Below are 18,116 nucleotides of genomic sequence, written 5' to 3'. Positions count from 1 at the left end.
AATAATAAAAAAAAAAAAAAAGAACCACCAGGAAAAAAAAATCCCACCCTTGTGTTTCTTTCCAAGTTTTCTGAAGTTAATTCATGTGGAAGAAAAAAAGATTAGGATAAAATTTCAAATATTAAATTCAAATGCAGGATTAATGAGTTTTATTTCAAAGCCCCAGAGGCTGTCTGGAATTTAGGACATTTTTTTAGTAGCAGACACGAGACATAGCCAGATGCAGTCGTGTTTTGGACCAGCTCAGCACAAATTTAGCACCTTAAAGGAGAAATTTTACGTCTGTTTTGTAAAGCAAACATTTCAACTTTTCCAAAATCCATTGTCCAGAAGATATTACTGTTGCGTTGGATGAAAGGATGAATTTAAAATAATACTGACTTGTTGCTCTAGCACATAGTAATTGCCACCCCCGTCCCTGTCACTGTAGGTGATGCAGGTTCTCTGCCCCATGCAATACATGCACATACATCCTTCTTTTTTTGAATAGTATGAAGCAACCCTGATAAAACAAAATGGATTGGACCTTTTTCTGAAGCTCAGTTCAAGGCAGTCCTTGCAACACTCTGCAGGAAAGAGTTTTTTGCAACTCGGTTCCTTAAAGACCAACAGGGAACAGCTTGGCGGAGGTACAAACCCAATTCTTCTCACACCCTTACAGATAGCATGGCAAACCCATGGATGATGAGCTACTTCACACCCGGTCCCTTAGGCAAAGGAGCTTTAGGCCAAAACCATCCCTTCATTAAAAGGTGGGGGTTTTTTATGGTCACAAAAATTAAGAGCATTCAGCTTCCTTCCCAAACAGCGTTGCACCTGAGAAGCACAAAGTCACAGCAGTGTCTCAGGCCAGCATTGCTAGTTAGTTCGACTGAGAGAGGAATTCTTGCTTTCAGTCAAGACTGCGCTTTCCTGCTGACTCCAGGTAGGCCAGTGATACCTGCAAAGCGCAGCCTGCAGACCAGGGCAGGTGAGCTGGACCACGGTGTCTTTTGGACAGCCAAAAGCGTTTAGCCTTGGCCTGATGGCCCTTTGCCTGCAATCAAAGAATAAAACTCCAGCTGACTTCAATGGAAGAAGGCGGCAGCCAACATCAAGTTTAATGCTTTATACATCAGCATTGAAAACTTGATGGGAAAGGACCAAAACCTTGCAGTGAACACCTTTAAACATTGGAATCTTGTATTGAAAGAATCCCATTATAGCAAGAAGAAAACACTAGCGTTTCAGTTTCGCATTCTGGCTTTTCTTCAAATTGACATACCACAGTCTCTAAATAGAACCAAAACTGAAAAATCATTCTGTTTAAACTCCTTCATTGCCTTGGAAGTCCACCTCACCTGTGGAGAATCAGTGTAATTAGCTGTAACAGGAACAGGTAATTAGGACCAGTGATAGGCAAGCTTCAGAAGAACTGTTCCATTTAGAAATACACTTACAAATGTTTTTTTTTCTGATTTCTTCTTGAGCTGGAAATCCTACAAGAACAGGTTTTCTTTTCTCCACCCTCCCTCCCCTTCCCTACTAGAGAACAAAAATAGTCCATGGAAACAGCCTTGCCTCACAGTATTTCTCTTTATGGTCCCCACCAAAATTGTTAAATGTGATGGCACACAAAAATATTATGCAAAATAACAAAGGTACATTAAAAACTCTCTAAAAGTTTTGTTTAATTTGCAACTAAGTTTTCTGGTCAACCACAATTTTATCCCATCCAAACGCTCAGAATCACATCCCATCTCTAACCCTTTTTAACAGTGATGGAAGTTTGAAGCTTCACGTTCAAATAGGTTTCTTTCATCCACTTGATTTTGGACAGGATGGGAGAAGATGGGCATAATTGTCAGGAATTTTAGAACTGCCTTGAGCTGTTCTGAATGCAATGCTGAACCATCACCAAAGGAAAGGAAAAGCTGTGCAAGGCAATGGCAGCTGCACTAACTGCAACCAGATTTCACCTACGTGATGCTAATGCCTCTTTTCGGTTTTTCTTATCCCTGAACTCAATCCCTGACATTTTCTCAGTATTTTAAGCTGAAAAATATTTTGAAAGTCCAAAATTTGGTGGGGACTTGGTGTCCTGCCTAGTTTAACAAAGCCATACTGTGTGGTATCAATGGCACAACTTTGTGTTTCACTTTGGATACGCTAAGAAATGTTTTAATGCCAGACACTGCTTTGCACGTATACAATCTATCACTACTGTGCAGTTTGACGCAGAGCACTTTTGTCCAAAAGTCGCCGCCAAAGCAGCTGTATCACTGTGACTTATTGTCCAAGGCCAGCTAAGCCAGACGTTCAGCCAAGGCAAATGCTGTCCAAAGGAAAACAGCAATCGTTGAAATGTATCCGATGCACCACCAGGATGTGAACCCTACACATCATCTTTTTTTTTTGAGAACATATACTCTTAACACAATAAAAATGTTGGGCTGTGCTCCCACCTGGACTATATGAGTACCTCACAAGGTTGCCTAGCTGAATAGATGTGATGGTTTTCCATTCCTGGCCTGGAATTCAGCACAAAATATTCCCACAGTCCAGCGCTCATTTACATAACAAACAAACAGTGAAGCATCTCAATGACCAGAAAACAGACGCAGACGAGCCAAACCTAGGACTGGGTGGAAGTCTGCTCAGTGACCAGTTGCTCCACACCTGGCTCGGGGATTTTGTACATGGTGCTGTGAGGTTTTATGGGCACTCCATCTATCATTGTATTGAGGGAAAAAAAAACACCAGCAAAAAGAATAAAATGAAGATTTTTATGGGTCTGCGAGGAGCTAACCTGGAAATATAATTGGCACAAATAGAGCTGTTCAGCAGACAATAGCACTCTGATATTGCCACAAGTTTGTTTACCCAAACGTGGCCATCCTCATTGTGAATCCCCCACCCTCCTGGTCCCCGGCCTGGTGAGCATCCCCACTGTCCTCCAGTGGGTGGAACACAGGCACTGCTGTGATTGCCATGCTGACAGCTTTATTGCCTCCCTGACCTTGCTATTTTTAAAGAAACGGGTTATCTCAGTGATGTAAACAGGTCTTCCTCATGCAGTTATGTCATCCCCACTGCAGGGAGCTGGAGCCTTTGGTCCTCACTCACTTGTACTGTCCAGTCAGTAGTTTCAGGTGCTCAGGAGCTTATGGCACAGGTTTTACTGAAAGCTGCCTAGATTGACAAAACTATTTTTTTTTCCCAAATCACTCAGAAAATACAAATTTAGATCTCTTCTTCAAACCTAGTTTACCCAGATTGCTAAGAAGAGTTAAGCTACCCCAGACTGAGAGCCAAAGCTTAAAAGAGCATCCTGGCTGGGGGATGAGGGGAGATGCTGATGTGAGATGCTGGGTTGACCAGGGATCAGTTAAACTTTCACTCTTGTTAGAAGTGAGAAAGTGCAAGTTTTAGCGCATGAATGAATCTCTGGAACAATTGCAAGAAGTAGGTAAATGACAAAAATGGCATTGTGAAGAATGGCATTGCTCTCCCGCTTTGAAGGTGCTCATTGCAAAGCAAGAGTGGACAGAGCTGCCAGACCCTCAGCCAGGAAAAAAAAAAAGTTGTATAAGCGCTACAGATTTAATAAAGACTTAATGTCTAGATTATCTTTTCTGGAGAAGATATGGACACTTTCAGAAAATGGTAACAGTTTGGGTTAAATTAGAGAAGTACTTCATGATTTAGTAACTGTTTATCCAAGATTCTCTGTATGTAAACTACTTAGAATGATATGAATGAAATTGAATATGTCACAGTGTCTCCAATTCTAAAATTCCCACCTCCACTCCTAGTTCCATAAGCAAAGTAACAACCACAAAAAGAGTTGGGCCAGTTCTGTCAGGAGGATTTTCTTCAGCTCCCATGAAAACAGAATGTCTTATTTAGTCTCAGCTAGAATGAGGAAATGAAAAAAAAATTTCCTCGTGAACTAGTGCAGCCCAAACATAGCCAAAGGTATCCAAGCTGCTCCAAATCATGTCACCAGTCTCTATTTTTGTTGATGACTGTGTAAAGTAGGTTGTGAGACCCTATCACAAAACTTCCTGGAACATTTTCTTAGTGCCTGGAAGCCTCCAGGCAAACCTGGAGGGACATACATTGAAGGAAGCTGTGTCCTCTCCCTCACAATTCCTACTGCTTAGCCCTTGGAAATGGGAAGATGAGCTTAAGTATCACTAAACTCCTACATTGCCTTTAGAGGTGATGGAGATCGGTGCATCCGAGGCCTCCAGGGAGTAGCTAGTGCTGTAAGCTGCACAGCAACACTGTTCCCATAACATCACAGCAAGCAAAGGTGAGTTAGAGTGAAAATGCAATTCAGTGGTTCATCAATCACCCTTCTATTTTGAAGGAGTCAGATAAGCAAATTGAAAATGATGTCATGGCTCCCACAGGGCACTGCAATATGCTGCCATTTGTCCAGCCAGAGCACAACTCTTATTAGTATGATATAACACAGTTGGGAACTCAATAGAAAAAACAAAGCTGGAATTTAATAAAAAAAAGCTCTGTAGCTTTTAACTCATTGCCCTTAACATGCAGAGCTACTGTAAGTGAATGCCTTAACACGAAAACTCTGAAGACCAAAGAATTAAAGTAAATGCAATCAGCAGATTACTAAATACCAATGGGAAATTTAGAGCTATAGAACAAAATCCCAGAGCATTAAAGGATTTACCGCTTGGCATTGATGAGAAGCAAATCTTTGGATTTCCATTTCTATCCTTAATTAGTAACTGGGGTTTATTTTAGTCTAAACTGAGTCACAAAAGATAACACACCCTAAAAGAAAATAGAAAGCAGAGCAATAAACTTCATAAAATGTCTTATTAAAAAATAATAAGTAAAAAGAATAGATTCAAATGGAAAATCAGTTTCCAGCACTTCCATTTCCTTTTGTTTTCTTGTCTTCCCACCCATGCTCAGCTCTTTTCTAATAACATTCAGCTCTTTGCTAGAGAGGTTACTGAGGGAGGTAACAAAGATAGCATTTTCAAACCCAAAAGGGAGGCTCCCCTTTTAGAAGGGACATTTTAGGAGTGTTCTCGCTTCTTCACAGCTTGGGTTTCGAAAGTTTGCTGTCTCCCTGCCGAGTTCCCAGGGCCCCTTACTGGAACGAGGACCAGAGATGGATGATCTGTGCTTCTACACACCTTCAGCTCTGAAAAAAACCAGCTCTGTCAAATGGAGCATTTTTTATACATATGCTTTGGGACAGGGGAAAGATAAGGCTCATCTGGTTAATCAGGAGAGCCCTAGCTTAGTTATCTGAAGTCCCCATCTGCTGTTTGCACCATTGGTGATGTACTCCCAGGAACCAGCTTGGCAGGGACCCCCTGTTGCTGGCAGCAGCCTGGCTGGGCTGGAGCATGCCCAGCTGCCAAGATGCACCATAGGTATTTGGGGTCTGATTCCCTGAACTGCGATACAGGCTCCCACTGCAGCATTTCAAGCACAGCTCTTGCCATGGCTTCAAGCAAAGCTGTGATATATAAGCAGCTTGCTTCAGAACAGGAAAAGAGAAAGAGCCCACGAGTTAAACCTGAAGAAATACATAACAAAGAGCCCAGCCCCAAGCAAACCATGTGCTGCAGTGAGGAAGAAGCTGAAGTACCATCTCCCTGCTATCAATCACTCCCTGCTTTCCTCCCTTCCCCAATGAGCCCAAAAGCACATTTGTTCCCCATAAAAATTTACTACAGAGTAGTACAGAGTGCTGCCTGTGATTCCTGGGCTGAGGCTGAGCAGCAATGCCCGGGCATGAAGGAGTAAAGAAAGCGTGGCATGTAGTAAGGCTGAGACAGGCAAAGTAGAGCCATTTAAGGAGAAAGATCTTAGGAAGTTTCTCTGTGTAGGTATGTTGCAGCACTAACAAGTTAGCAGGCTACAAGGCTTTTACCGCCCCACACCAGCCCTCTCATGCCTCAGCACCACCCTCAGTCTCACACAAGGTTTCAAGGGTTCATCTACTGTCTGTGCTGTTTCTTCCTCTTCAGGCCAGGCCACCCAGCTTCTTGCCTCTGCTGTGTCCAAGCTCTTCCTTCTCCAGGCTCCTGTCCCAGCCAGCCTCTCCTCACCCAGGCTCCCTGCTTCTCCCAGGGCCTCTCCTTGTCTCTCTTACATCCAGGGCTCCCTTCTTTTTGGTGCTTCCTTCACCCCTTCTGGGCATCTCCCTCCACTCCTTTCATACAAAACTCCCCTTCCATCCCCCTCAGAGCTATTTAACTGCTTAGCAGGAACCAGCCACAGCTGCACATCATCCACGTCAGCCAACCCACCGCCCCTGAAGCCAGCCCACAGCTGTATATTATCAGTGTTAATTAACCTGCCTTCATTCCTCTACAATTCCTTTACACAGGTACGAGCTCAGTGTGTGCTTAGGGTACCAAGACTGGCAGCAAGATGTGTGTGAGCTGCTTAGTTCTGTGTCTTCCATGGTCAGAGGAAAGCAGGACATAGGACTTGTGAAAGACCTCTGGAATCATCCAATATAGCTCCTTCTACAGCAGGTACTAGGTCAAATAGTTCCCACCATAAACTCACTAAACTGCCAAAAAAAAAAAATAAAAAAAATTCAAGTATTTGCCCTGTCTTTACCTACTGGAGCTGCTCGGGAGCCTCACTTCAACATCTTCTACTGATTTCTACCCACCTGGGGAGACTTAGGAAAGATGATAGAGACATGAGGGAATCTTAGATAAAAGGATCAAATACTTACAGCACAAAAGCCAAGGTCAGCAAGCTTTGTCCAAAAGTTAAAATATTCATAACAGGCTCATACGTGCAACAACATAACCTCTTGATTTATCTGTTTAGCTTGGGATGTGTCATGCTGAATGCCAGTGGGGTCACTCCTGTGCTAAGCCCAGTAGATAAAAGATTATCACTTGCATGAACCCGGCTTATTTAGCTCTGCTGGGTTGCATTTGCCCACTTCTTACCATGGTCCTACGTTGTCTGGAGCCCAAAATGGACCACAGCATAACTTCAGCCGTGGCTTTGAGTTCTTTTGCCTGTATTTCAAGGCTGAGGTGGGACTAAATGATCTCTCCTGCCCATGTCCTCCTTGCTGTCTCCTGTCCTCCTCTGCAGTCACTATGATGTGAAGAAAGAGCAATGCTGGCTCCACCTGAGACATCACCTCTTTGGTCCACGGTTGAGCCATAGTTCAAATATTATTTCTAGAGGTCTTGCCTGGAATTCAACTTCACCTTGCCAAGCATGGCTGTAAATTTCCCTCTGCTCCCGTTCTTCCCCTGCATCGCGGTGTGGCTGGCCTGAGCTTACCCAAACCCAAAGCGCTGAGGCCAGAGGCAGGGACAGGGCTCTGCTGATGCCCAGTGCCAACTGACTGGTGGGGACAACAAAACTGGGCACGCCTCACGGGTTTGCCAGTTAGCGAGGAGCCAGCAGACGTGTGCAGTGCCTCATGTGGGCCATGGGCTCTTGGGGTCTGGGGGCTCCAGGGTCCAGATCTACAAATCTGTCCCTCCCGAGCACATTTCCACATCGCTTCACAGCCAGGGCTTCAGTCAAATCCAGCCCTGGCAGCAAACAGGTCCTCCAGGTGTATGAATCATCTAATGAGCAAAACTGCATTAAGTACACCCAACCCCAGCAGTGTCAAAGTAGGTATTCAGGACTCAAAAATTATGGTATGGCTTAAAAACAGTGAGCTTAAAAAATCCTACTTTGAATTAATTTTATTTGTCTTGTAGTGTGCAGTCCCTTGGATTGAAAACTGGACAGTGGATGCACACAAAGTCTTAATTATCAGCTAAAATTAGAGGTATGCATCTGAGAATGAACACTGGGTATAGTCACATGATTGCAGGAGCTGACTAAACTCTCTTTCAGCTAGTTGGTTCATGAAAAAAAAAGGAAAACAAAACCAAACGCCTACCACCCCCCCCCCAGCTTGTTTAATGAATTGCTTAACAAGTGGTGATACTTCAGTTTATGGTGATTCATTAGATCCTTATTCTCAAGGTGATTTGTGGTGGGCTCCTTTGGAAGCATTGATGGATATCTGCCCATCTGAATCAGCAGACCTCTTTATCTCAGGGCTTCAGCAGCTCAGTCTTTAATGCATTTTGGTTTTGTGACACCTCTGCTGTCACCAGGAGGAAGCCTGCCACAGGGGAATGTGATGGACGACTGTGGCAGAGCCATCAACTGGGACTACATCTCCTAGCTTATGGGGTGCCCTGTGCTAGCTCAGAGAGAAGAGAGAAAGCAACTCCCTCACTTGTTTTTTTAATTTGTTAAAATAACAGCTCCATATTCCCAGGGGCAAATGTCAGGAATAATTGCATGCAAATTGCACTGGAGTCATGCTAACGCACCCATTGCCACCCAAGGGCTCCTGAAGGGTTAATATCGAGGGCTTGCTGGACTTCAGTTAATTTACAACTGGAGACCTTTATCATCTCACACTGACATTGAGGGCTCACATTTCGCACTTAATTACTTGTTCAGCAATCACGCCTGGAAGAGATAGATGTGTTTCTGTGTTTAGCCCATGCAGCTGTGAATTGTTTATTTACTTATCGTCAGGCCGGGAATGGCTGTAATTTAAAGGTTCAGATCTCTGCTACCCTGAGCGGTGCAGGTCTTCCTTTAAACACTTCCATATTGCTGCAGTGGAATTTTGCTGGAGATGCCCGTCTTCTCCTCCTGTTGTGGGTAATGGGCCAGCAGGTGTTCCTGGTTATCGGCGACTGTGATTATTTATGCTAAACAAGTGCTGCCAAGTTCACAATCATAACGAAGGATCGACGGAGATAAATTTTGGAAGGTAAAAAGCAGGCCAAGGAGATGAAGCAAGATGAATTCCAGTAACTCAGCTTCTGGGGAATGGCTCGATCCCTATCTCAGCCCTGGAATAGCTGAATCACAGCAGCTTCAAACAGTGGCTCACAGCAATTCATAGGCCAAATGGTGTAATTACAATTTAAGCTGTCAAATGGTGACCAGATGGCTTTATCTTTCACACCAGAGGCCTAAGAAGTTGGTAGGTGTGACCTTTCCACATACCAATCCACCTGCACGGTGCATGAGGTCTGCAAAAGCCCGCGTACCCGGCGCGCTCGGCCATGTGCACTGGAGCCCATCCTCGGCTTTGATAACTTTTGAGCAAAGCTGGGTAAAATTAACAGTATCAGTTTTCACAGGGCTCCCAGGCTGCATCACCCTTCAATGCCAAGACAGCAGCCACCATCAACGTTGTTGGACTACTTCACCACACGTGGATGCAGAGGGTAACTGTAGTAGAAAGAAGGGGGGATGCCCCCCGTTATTCCCTTGGGGCACATACAGACTTCCCGTCTACCTAGGAAAGGAAGAGTTGGGCAGGACAAGACATTCTTGGTTCAATAGCTGGCTGGCAAAATATATCTCAGAAGGAAAAGTGGTGAAACTCCCTTCCAAGAGGGAGTAGGCAAACTGGCCTGTCCATACATCCATCGGCCAGCCCGTGCGCAGGCAGAGCTGCAATGCAGGAATGCCACATGGCAGCTGTCCTTGTGATGGGCGTGATGGAGGAGAGCTTGATGGTGGAAACAGCCTGGACACGTCGTCTAGTTCCTGGAGACTTGTTCTGGGCAAACCTCCATCCAATTTCCCCGCAGAGACCACCTCCCAAGGTTAGGTACTTGCTGGGGAGAAGATCCTCATAGCCCGTCCCATCGCCGAGGATAGCTCTCTGCAGCCTCCAGGAAAACACAGCCTGGTCCGGCACCGGCCAGATCCCATAGGAAAGCACAGCTTTGCAGCAGGTCTCAGATTAAAGCAATATTAAAAATAAGGACTTTGGGTTTGACATTAACCCCAGGGCTGACACATACCACCAGCAGCAGAGTTCCTGCCTCAAGACTCTTGCAGAAGCCAACCTGCTTCGATTTAAAGAAAAGGCTTTCCTGTCCCACGTTCTTATGAGAAACACACATTTCTCCCAGTCCCAAGGTTATTTCTATCTCACAAACGAGGAGAAGGGGATGCAAGCTGACAGGGAACATGGCAGGAAAGGCTACTGCAAAGAGGTGGTGCTTCCTAATATTATTTTTATCTATTATCATCACCACTGCTGCTGTAACAAATTACCGATCTCTGAAGATGGAACATCATCAAAACAGTGTAATAATAATATATAATAAACAACAGATCAGACCTTTCTGTTTTTGAAGAAGTGTAAGAAATATTTTTGGCCATACACAAACAAACAAAAAGGAAGATAATTCCAGAGTGATTTGAATTTTCTGAGACGCAGATATACAATCTTATGTGTCACTTCAGTAAAGTGAAAGAAAGAAAAGAACCTAGATAGGTATAATTGAATTACAGAAAATCCTGGAATTTGATGAGAGATAAAGTTACCACTAACTCCCTTAAAAAAAAAAAAAAAAAAAAAAAAAAAGATAGATATGACATTAAAATGTCAAGAAAGCAGTGAGCTGCTTAATTGAACGTTCAGTTTTGGGTGCGTTCACAGTCGTGTCGGCAGCGCACCCATGTACACACTGAAGCATAAACACTGCAAAATGGAAAGAAACCCAAACCACGACTTTTACAAAGGACTGAAATGAACAGCTCAGAAATGCTGCAGGATTTACAAAAGAGCATTGCAAGGCAGAAACAATTGCTAGCAAAACCTGAGCAGTAACAGCCCTGTACGTTCAGGCGTGCCGGCGCTGAGAGGGGCTCTGCGGGCTGGATTGGTGCGGGTGGCACAAACGAGTAGGACCCAGCCAGCCCCCAGGTAGCCACCTCCTCAGTGACCCACTGACACAGAAAATGGAAAGAAATAACTTATTTCTTTCAGCGTTTTGCTGGTTTTCCTCCTTTTTTGATTTTTGCTTCTGCTGATTCCAGTGCGATAGGTAGCGGCAGCACGGGTGTTCAGGGTCACAGCCTCAGCTTAGGGAAATGGGGCTTTTCAGTGAATTATGAAAATTTAACTCAGATGAATCTTGCTGCAATTGAACAGATATAAAATTACAGAAGGTAACTATTGGCTATAAATAAGCTTCCCAGGCCATCAGAGGAATTACTGCCAAGCTGCAAATAACCTGTGAGCAGAGAGATTAAAGGCAATGGGTGCACTGAGCTATTTTGAAGGCAAGCGCGGAGGGGAAGGGACCAACATCGCTCCCGCCGGCTCCCCGGCACTGCCACTTCAGTCAGGCTTTTCCACACTTCGTGGGAAGTGAAAAAGTTTGCCGGGACCCTGAGGGGCTCTGAGGAGGCAAGGCGAGCTGGGGAGGATGTGCCATGGTCCTGCTGGGTGCCACAGGGCACCAGCCCAGGTGTGACAAGTACCAGGGGGAGAGAGAGGACCCTGCACTGCTGTGGCACCCATATTATTTCTGTCGTGAACCCACATACCACTGGTTATTGCAGTCAGCTGGTTCAGTAATAATACTGTTCTCAAATGCATTTTTTTGCACCAGGCATTTGTAGTGGAGTGCTGGAGAAGAGGGACTTCTGCAGGCAATGCCTCCTCGGCTCCGGGACCCCAGGGCAGAGGGGGGATTGTGCGGTCTGGGGCTCGCCACTGCCCCACATTTCAAAGAGATTTTATCTGCCTGGCATGGAAGATTTCCCAAACTGTTTATATTAAGAGCAGCTTTTGATGCCAGCAATGAATATTACTATATTACTGAAAGGAATCAAAAGCTAAAGTGCTTGCGTGTACAGTTAATCTATCCAAACAGAAAATGTTTCTTAAAAAATTACGGCACTATTTTTATAACAAACCTCAGCCAAACTCAAAACTGAATAAATATAATATGTTCTTTTAAAACCGATTTATTTTTTTAATCATGGGCAAAAATACTTTCCTTGCTTTCATTCATCAGCTAATACTTCACCCCCCCATGTTCGAACCCGGAGATCTGCCCGTGACGGGATTTCTGTTTCGGAGGCACTGGGGCTGAAACACCTCCCGAGGCTGGCGGGGAGGCGGATGTGAGCACGTTAAGTTAGCATCCCAGCCAGCCTGTGGTTTCTATCTCTTTTTAACGAAACCATGAAGAAGGCAAGAAAATGCCTCAAAAGGGCCAGTAGCAATGGGAAAGGCAGCCACCCTAAAACCCCGATGCACCAAGAGCCTCAATAAAAGCAGAGCCGTGTTATTTCTGCAGGATTAGGCATGGGCATCTATTCCTCCTGACACACTGTTAAAGCAAGAATACAGAGCTGCTGTCTTCATGGTATTAAAAACTGGCCCGTCGAGTCATTACCACAATGTAATTTCCATTAGGGTTGCTTATAGCAGTTTGGCCCTTCCTTTTTTGTTTTTTTTGGGTTTTTTTAATGCTATTATTATTATTACTATTTTATTTTAACCAGAAGTACTATGCAGAACTTTTCCTGGAGTTTTTGAGCATTTATTTAAACTTGCGCTATTGCCCAAGACCACAATTTGAATCTCTCCAACCTCATCCCACGATCTTTTACTCCCCTAAACGTGGCGTGCATCGGATTCTCTCACGAAAAGGAGTCAAACCAAACAGGCTGCAGTGTGCAAGTACCCTCAAATGTAGTTAAAAATTACTAGAGGAGACGGCACTGGGTGATGAATAGGCGAGCGGGGAAACCTGACCCCTGAGAGCTTACATATCCCCTTTTTGTTTGCTTGTTTGTTCTGCTGAACTTTCCAGGAGTTTCAGCTGCCATCAAACCCGGGGCCTTACCGTGCTAGAAAAAGCCATGAAAATGCTTTAATTCCATATCACCACATTGGTCATTTGCCTATGTATTTTTTAAGAGGGGATGATTCTGGTTGCAAACTGTCATAGAAAAAATATATTTAAATTTCTTCCATCTGATTTTCTTGTATGAAAGAGAAACTGTGTTTGGGTGCTGTGCCGTTCCCCCAGCATCTGTGTGCTGCTTATTCTGCTGCCCTGCTAAAGGTCAAAAGCAGGTAATGTATGTCAAAATTTCCACAGACTGGGGTAAGCTCTGAGGTTGTTGACTTTGATATCAGTTTTCTTCCACCCTGGGGTGGTGGTGGGGGGAAATATCACTCCAGCTCCTCATTGATTTTTCATGGAAATTCACCAATTTCTTCTATTTTAAGATCTGGTCTCTGATTTCTCCCTGATTATCATATCCCTCTGCCCCCAAAATGAAGCCCTGCTTTGTTTCAGCTCGGGATGATGATATCATCATTACTGCACTGAGCACAGGGCAAAAATCCCAGTTTGCTGGATCATCAGTGCTGAATGACAGAAGTTACTTCAGAAAAACAAACAAACAAACAAACAAAAAAACCCCTAGTAAATACAACTTGACAAAAGAGGAAAATAACGAAAGAAAAAGTTACGCAGAGCCTGCAATAGGAACGTGACGTGCCTGCGCCTTTGTGCAGAGGATGCTAATTAGCTCAGCGTTGCAGAATTAAGCACTGTTATGACTTTAAATGCTCCTTTTGGAAATCACACGTTGCTCCGGCTGTGTTTGTTTTCTTTCAGCTGACCGTCACTCTCGTCCCTGGCTTCAGCCCTTCTGGTTTTAGCTGCAAGCTGATACAAGGGGGGAAAACTGCTTTGCATTTCTAGCACTGCAGATAATATGAGATGAACTGATGGAACGAGCCACGTAACTTTATGGTGTGTCCCCCTCCCCGGCTCTGCAAGGGGCAAAAATGACCTTCAAACAAACAAAATGTTGGTCTCCAACATGCTTAATTGGTGCAGAACTGGATTAGGAAGTTTCCATTGGGCTCCTGAAGGTTTAAAGCCCCTTTTTTTCAGATATCTTAATAGAGATGTTGGTATTAATTAACCTCTTGGGCTCTTGCAGATGTTACAGGGAAAGTATTTAAAACTTACATTGTAAAATATATCTGGGATATAAGCACGCTATTTATTACTGCTGAAGTCCAGAAATCTAAGGTATTAGAATTATTTTTTTTATTAATTGTCATTGACTCGCATATTCAATTAGAAGCATCATTTTATGCCCACTAATTAAAAAAAAAAAAAAAAAAGCTATTGGAAACTTTACTTGTGAAAACAGCCAGAATATTCCCTCCCATGACAGCACAGGAAAGCAATAGGGGTTATTAAAAGAAATCCAACAAATCAGACTTTTAACATTTACTCAGATAATTAATCCAGAGAAAGAAAGAAAGGTACAGCAAAGAAATGAAAGCAGGAAAAAAAATTGTACTATAAGAAAATTTCATAGCCTAAAATAAAAATATTTTTTTCTAGATAAAACAAAACAAATACTTTAAAATTTATTTAGCCATTAGTGTGCATAGATATTTAATTATATATAGCAAGCTAACATTTCCGATATAGCCTACCAGTCATAACTTTGAGAAAATATACAGTTCAGTCTTTGTGAATCAGGGTGTTTTAAAGCTGTACAGGTAAACTCCTTTAAATGCAGTGGTGTGTGATTAACATACAAATTTAATTCTTTAGAACATCTTTCCCAAACGAGTATAAATGTGAAGTCTGCCCTTTAAATTAATGTCAGCAAGAAGTCAGGGGAAAAAATAAAACAAAACAAACAATAGCAAACAGTTTGAGATTGATTCTGCTCTTGCTAACCTCATTGTAAATAAGAGACTGGCTCTAATTTAGCTAATAAGATTTCACCAGTGTAAATTAAATTATGCTAATTAATTTATGATTAAAATAATCTCTGTCTTTGCAAACAAAATAGATTTTTTTTTTAACAATTAAAGGATTTTCTCAAATTAAAAAGAAGTGCTGGCATGAGATGTAAAAGCAGAACTATGGACAGAATGTCACTGTGAGTAGAAAAAATATTATTCTTAATTGATTTATATTTAATTTATTATTTTAGAACTTTAATCATATTTATTATTTAAAATTGCATCTATAATCTCTCAGATCAAACCCAATTTGTGGAAAGCATTTTTCTCATTGGCATCACATCTTTGCGCAGCATACAACATACCCACCATCTGTAAGTGCGTAAAATTAATTTGCCAATGCATGTAGCTACCCCACGAGATAAGGGCTGAATTACCAGGGGTTTGAACCTTTAGAAAACAGGAAAGGATTGTGTATAATCTGTTATACATTATAGTTGATTGTTATGGTTTTTAAGTGTTCTATAGTAACCAATTATTTTTATAATGCCTTTAATTGCATAAAAAGCAGATACGATGTGCACCACTCAGGGCAGGAGGGTACTGATTTTCATTCTTGACACAGAAACCTTCCCGATAAAATTTTTAAGCTGTGTGTTGATAAACCAAATGGTACTGTAAGTATATAACAAGTGCTGAAAAGATAAATACGCTTTCAATTGCAATGCAAATACGTGTCCCGGCAGCAGAAGGTGACCAGTGCACGAAGCCACTTTCTCCCTCCCGCACTGCCAAACTCGCAATGCCATCTAATGGAGAGCACAAGCATCTTCCCTGATAGCGATCTTTGCTTAGCTTCAACAGCTTTTAAAAAGCCTTTACAAAGCAATAGTTTCAATGGAAGAATAACAAAATCCTGTAGCAAAGGCTGGACAAATATTTTGATTGCCTTGCTAGATGTCAACACTTGAAATGAGTAGCGTTGTCTCAACCCATCCCTGTCTCACGGGCAGATGCACGTGGCCCCTAAAGTACGAGTCTCGGTTTTATAGGAGGTGCAGGGCTGATGCGGTTAGCTTAGATTTATTATCTTCTTAGAAATCCCCCATTCCTGTTCGGCAGAAAACTTGGAGACGTGACCCAGTTGCGACACAATGTGAAAATACACTCTGCTGCACTAATCCCTGCTCTCTGACGTGTGGTCATGACATGCTTTCATCTTCCCCATCGCTCACCCCCCCGCGCCCTGGCTCACGCACCCAGGCACGCACAGGCACACACGCACGCGGCCACTCGCAGAGGGATGCACACAGAGAAACCGAGACGGGGGTGCAGAGACAGGGAATCAATATGCCCTTGCCTTAAAATGCTCTTCACGTGTTGCATCTGCTTTCTGCAGCTCTGCAAACACCTCGGTGTGTGAGCACCTTCCCAAGAATGCTTTTATGTACCTATCCGTAGGCAGGCGTGCATCCCTGCTGCCAAATGCATGCACGGGGATCTATACACACATATTTAAATATAGGGGTGAATTACACTGCATTTTCACCCATGCAGCAAATAAAACTCGACCAACTTTTAGGACTGGCTCCCAAACCAGGCAGGCCCTAATTCGAAGATGATTTAACATTTCCACCCCAGTTAAATGTCCTTGGGCTTAAGGCTATCAGAAAGCGGTTTGGGTTTTGGTCTCCCCTTTCCCAGTTGCAGCTGAACAAAGCACCATTCTCTCTGACTCGTCTGTATTTTCCTTTACACTGTACCCAGGGTTTTCCTCTAATTTGTTTCTGTAGGGCCTGATCCAAAGCTCCCGCTGATTTCAGGAGGTTTGGGATAGGGCCCTGCGCTTCTTCAGCCCCTGACCTGCTGCAGCCAGGTCTGAAATCAGTGCTGATTCAAGTGATAAATATCAGGCCACACAAAAAGTAGTTTAGAAGGTGGGCTGGGGGGAAAAGGCTGTAATTTTCTGTAAAGCGTGCTGTCCTTATGCCAAGGTTTGCACCCCCACACCACCTATGTCAAGCATATTCTAGTACGGTAAGGTTAGAGATAAAATTCAGCTATAAGAAAGATGCAGTTTTAAAAGCAGCAGGATTGAAGACAGCAGTTAAAGCCAGTAGAGCTGGGGGCGGGGGGGGGGGGGGGGGGAGGGGGGGAAAGGCAGCAAACGGTGCAGAGTAGCTTCGCTGCTCTCAAAAAAAACCCCAAAACAAAACAAAACAAAAAAACCCCACGTAAAATAATTGCAGTGAAGCCCAACAACAGAAAACCCGAAGCAAATAAAAGCGAGTGGAACAGATTTCCGTGTTTACTTTTCTTTCTGCAGTTGGATCCCTTGTCGTAGCCACAAGAGCTGCAAGGGTAGGACGCGAAATGGGAAATAACAGACAGGGAAAATTAAAAAAAAAAAAAAATCTTTTAAAGCAACTGAAGGCAAAGGAAGCAAACCCAAAGCCTCCAGCCTGGGCCAGCGGAGCTGGGAGCTCGGCGGTGCCGCTCCCCAGGCTCCGTCCCGGCAGCCCGGCGGGGGCTGCGGGCAGCAGCGCGGAGCGGGGAGGGGACGGCGCAACCCCCGGCCCGGAGGGGAGGAAGAGGAAGAGGAGGAGGGTTTCGGGACGGGGAGAGGGAAGAGAAAAAGTCCAGTACATACATCTCGATGAGTCCACCAGCCCCCAGCCTCTGCTTCTCTCTCTCTCTCCCTCTTAAGTAAAAAAGGAAATGCGGTTCTTTTTTTTTTCTTTCTTTTTTTTTTTTCTTTCACCCCCCACCCCCCCCCCCCCAGAGTCAGAGAAGGAGCCCTGAGGAAGCTGGCAAACCCTCTGACCAAACAATCAACCGAGGAAACCCAACACATTCGTGCGAGCCGTGCGCTTTGACAGGGAGGGGAGCGAGGGCCGGCGGGCGGCGCGCAGCGTGCCGCGCAGCGCCGTGCCATTCAGCGCAGTGCCGCTCAGCGCAGGGCAGCGCAGCGCAGGGCAGGGCGCTGCGCGCCGCGGGCACTGCTCCCACCCGCAATACCCTCTCACTGCTGTGCTTTTACCCCACGCAAACATCCCCCGCGAGCTCCAGCATCTCCCGCGGGTGCGGCCGCCCGCTTTCGCTTATTTTGCTGGCTGCGGCGGAGCGCAGGGCAGGGGCGGGGGGTGCCGGCCGGGCTCGCCCCCCGAGGGGCTGCCTGCCTGGCAGAAGTGCTGACATCAGCCCATCAGCCCCGACACGAGCTGAAGGGCAGCTCCCCGCACCGCCGTGCAGGGTGCACAGCCCTTCCCCAGGAATGCTCTGCCCTTCGCACGGGCTGGGATAAGCAGGATGGAGAAAGGAGCTGGTTCCTTGCTGGCATTTCTTTTAGAAGTGCAATTCACACAAGGATGAGTGTAGCCAGGAGAGGGTTTGGGGGTTTGTTGGGGTTTTTTTTGGTTGTTTTGTTTTGGGTTGGATTCTTTTGGCTTTTCTATCGCCCCTGCTTCTCCTAAGTTTTCCACAGTTTACCCGTTCCTCCCCCTTTCATCCCGTTTCGGAATGATCGTCTCTGCCTGCCGAT

The 18,116-nt window shown here is 44.6% G+C and overlaps 1 long non-coding RNA gene across 2 annotated transcripts in view; it reads right to left on the bottom strand.

The window, feature by feature from the left end:
- The window catches only part of LOC114015407 (uncharacterized), a 58,247-nt gene extending 40,976 nt beyond the window's left edge, over positions 1–17,271 (bottom strand). For both annotated transcript variants that reach the window (XR_008735124.1, XR_008735123.1), the window contains exon 1: positions 17,226–17,271. This is a non-coding gene — a long non-coding RNA (uncharacterized LOC114015407). The remainder of the gene's footprint in view (positions 1–17,225) is intronic.
- Between the last annotated feature and the right edge of the window lie 845 nt (positions 17,272–18,116).

Source organism: Falco cherrug, chromosome 14, assembly GCF_023634085.1.
Source record: "Falco cherrug isolate bFalChe1 chromosome 14, bFalChe1.pri, whole genome shotgun sequence".
In the NCBI taxonomy this organism is placed as follows: domain Eukaryota; kingdom Metazoa; phylum Chordata; class Aves; order Falconiformes; family Falconidae; genus Falco; species Falco cherrug.
Note: the sequence above shows the minus strand (reverse complement) of the source record. Positions and strands in the feature narration are given on the sequence as shown.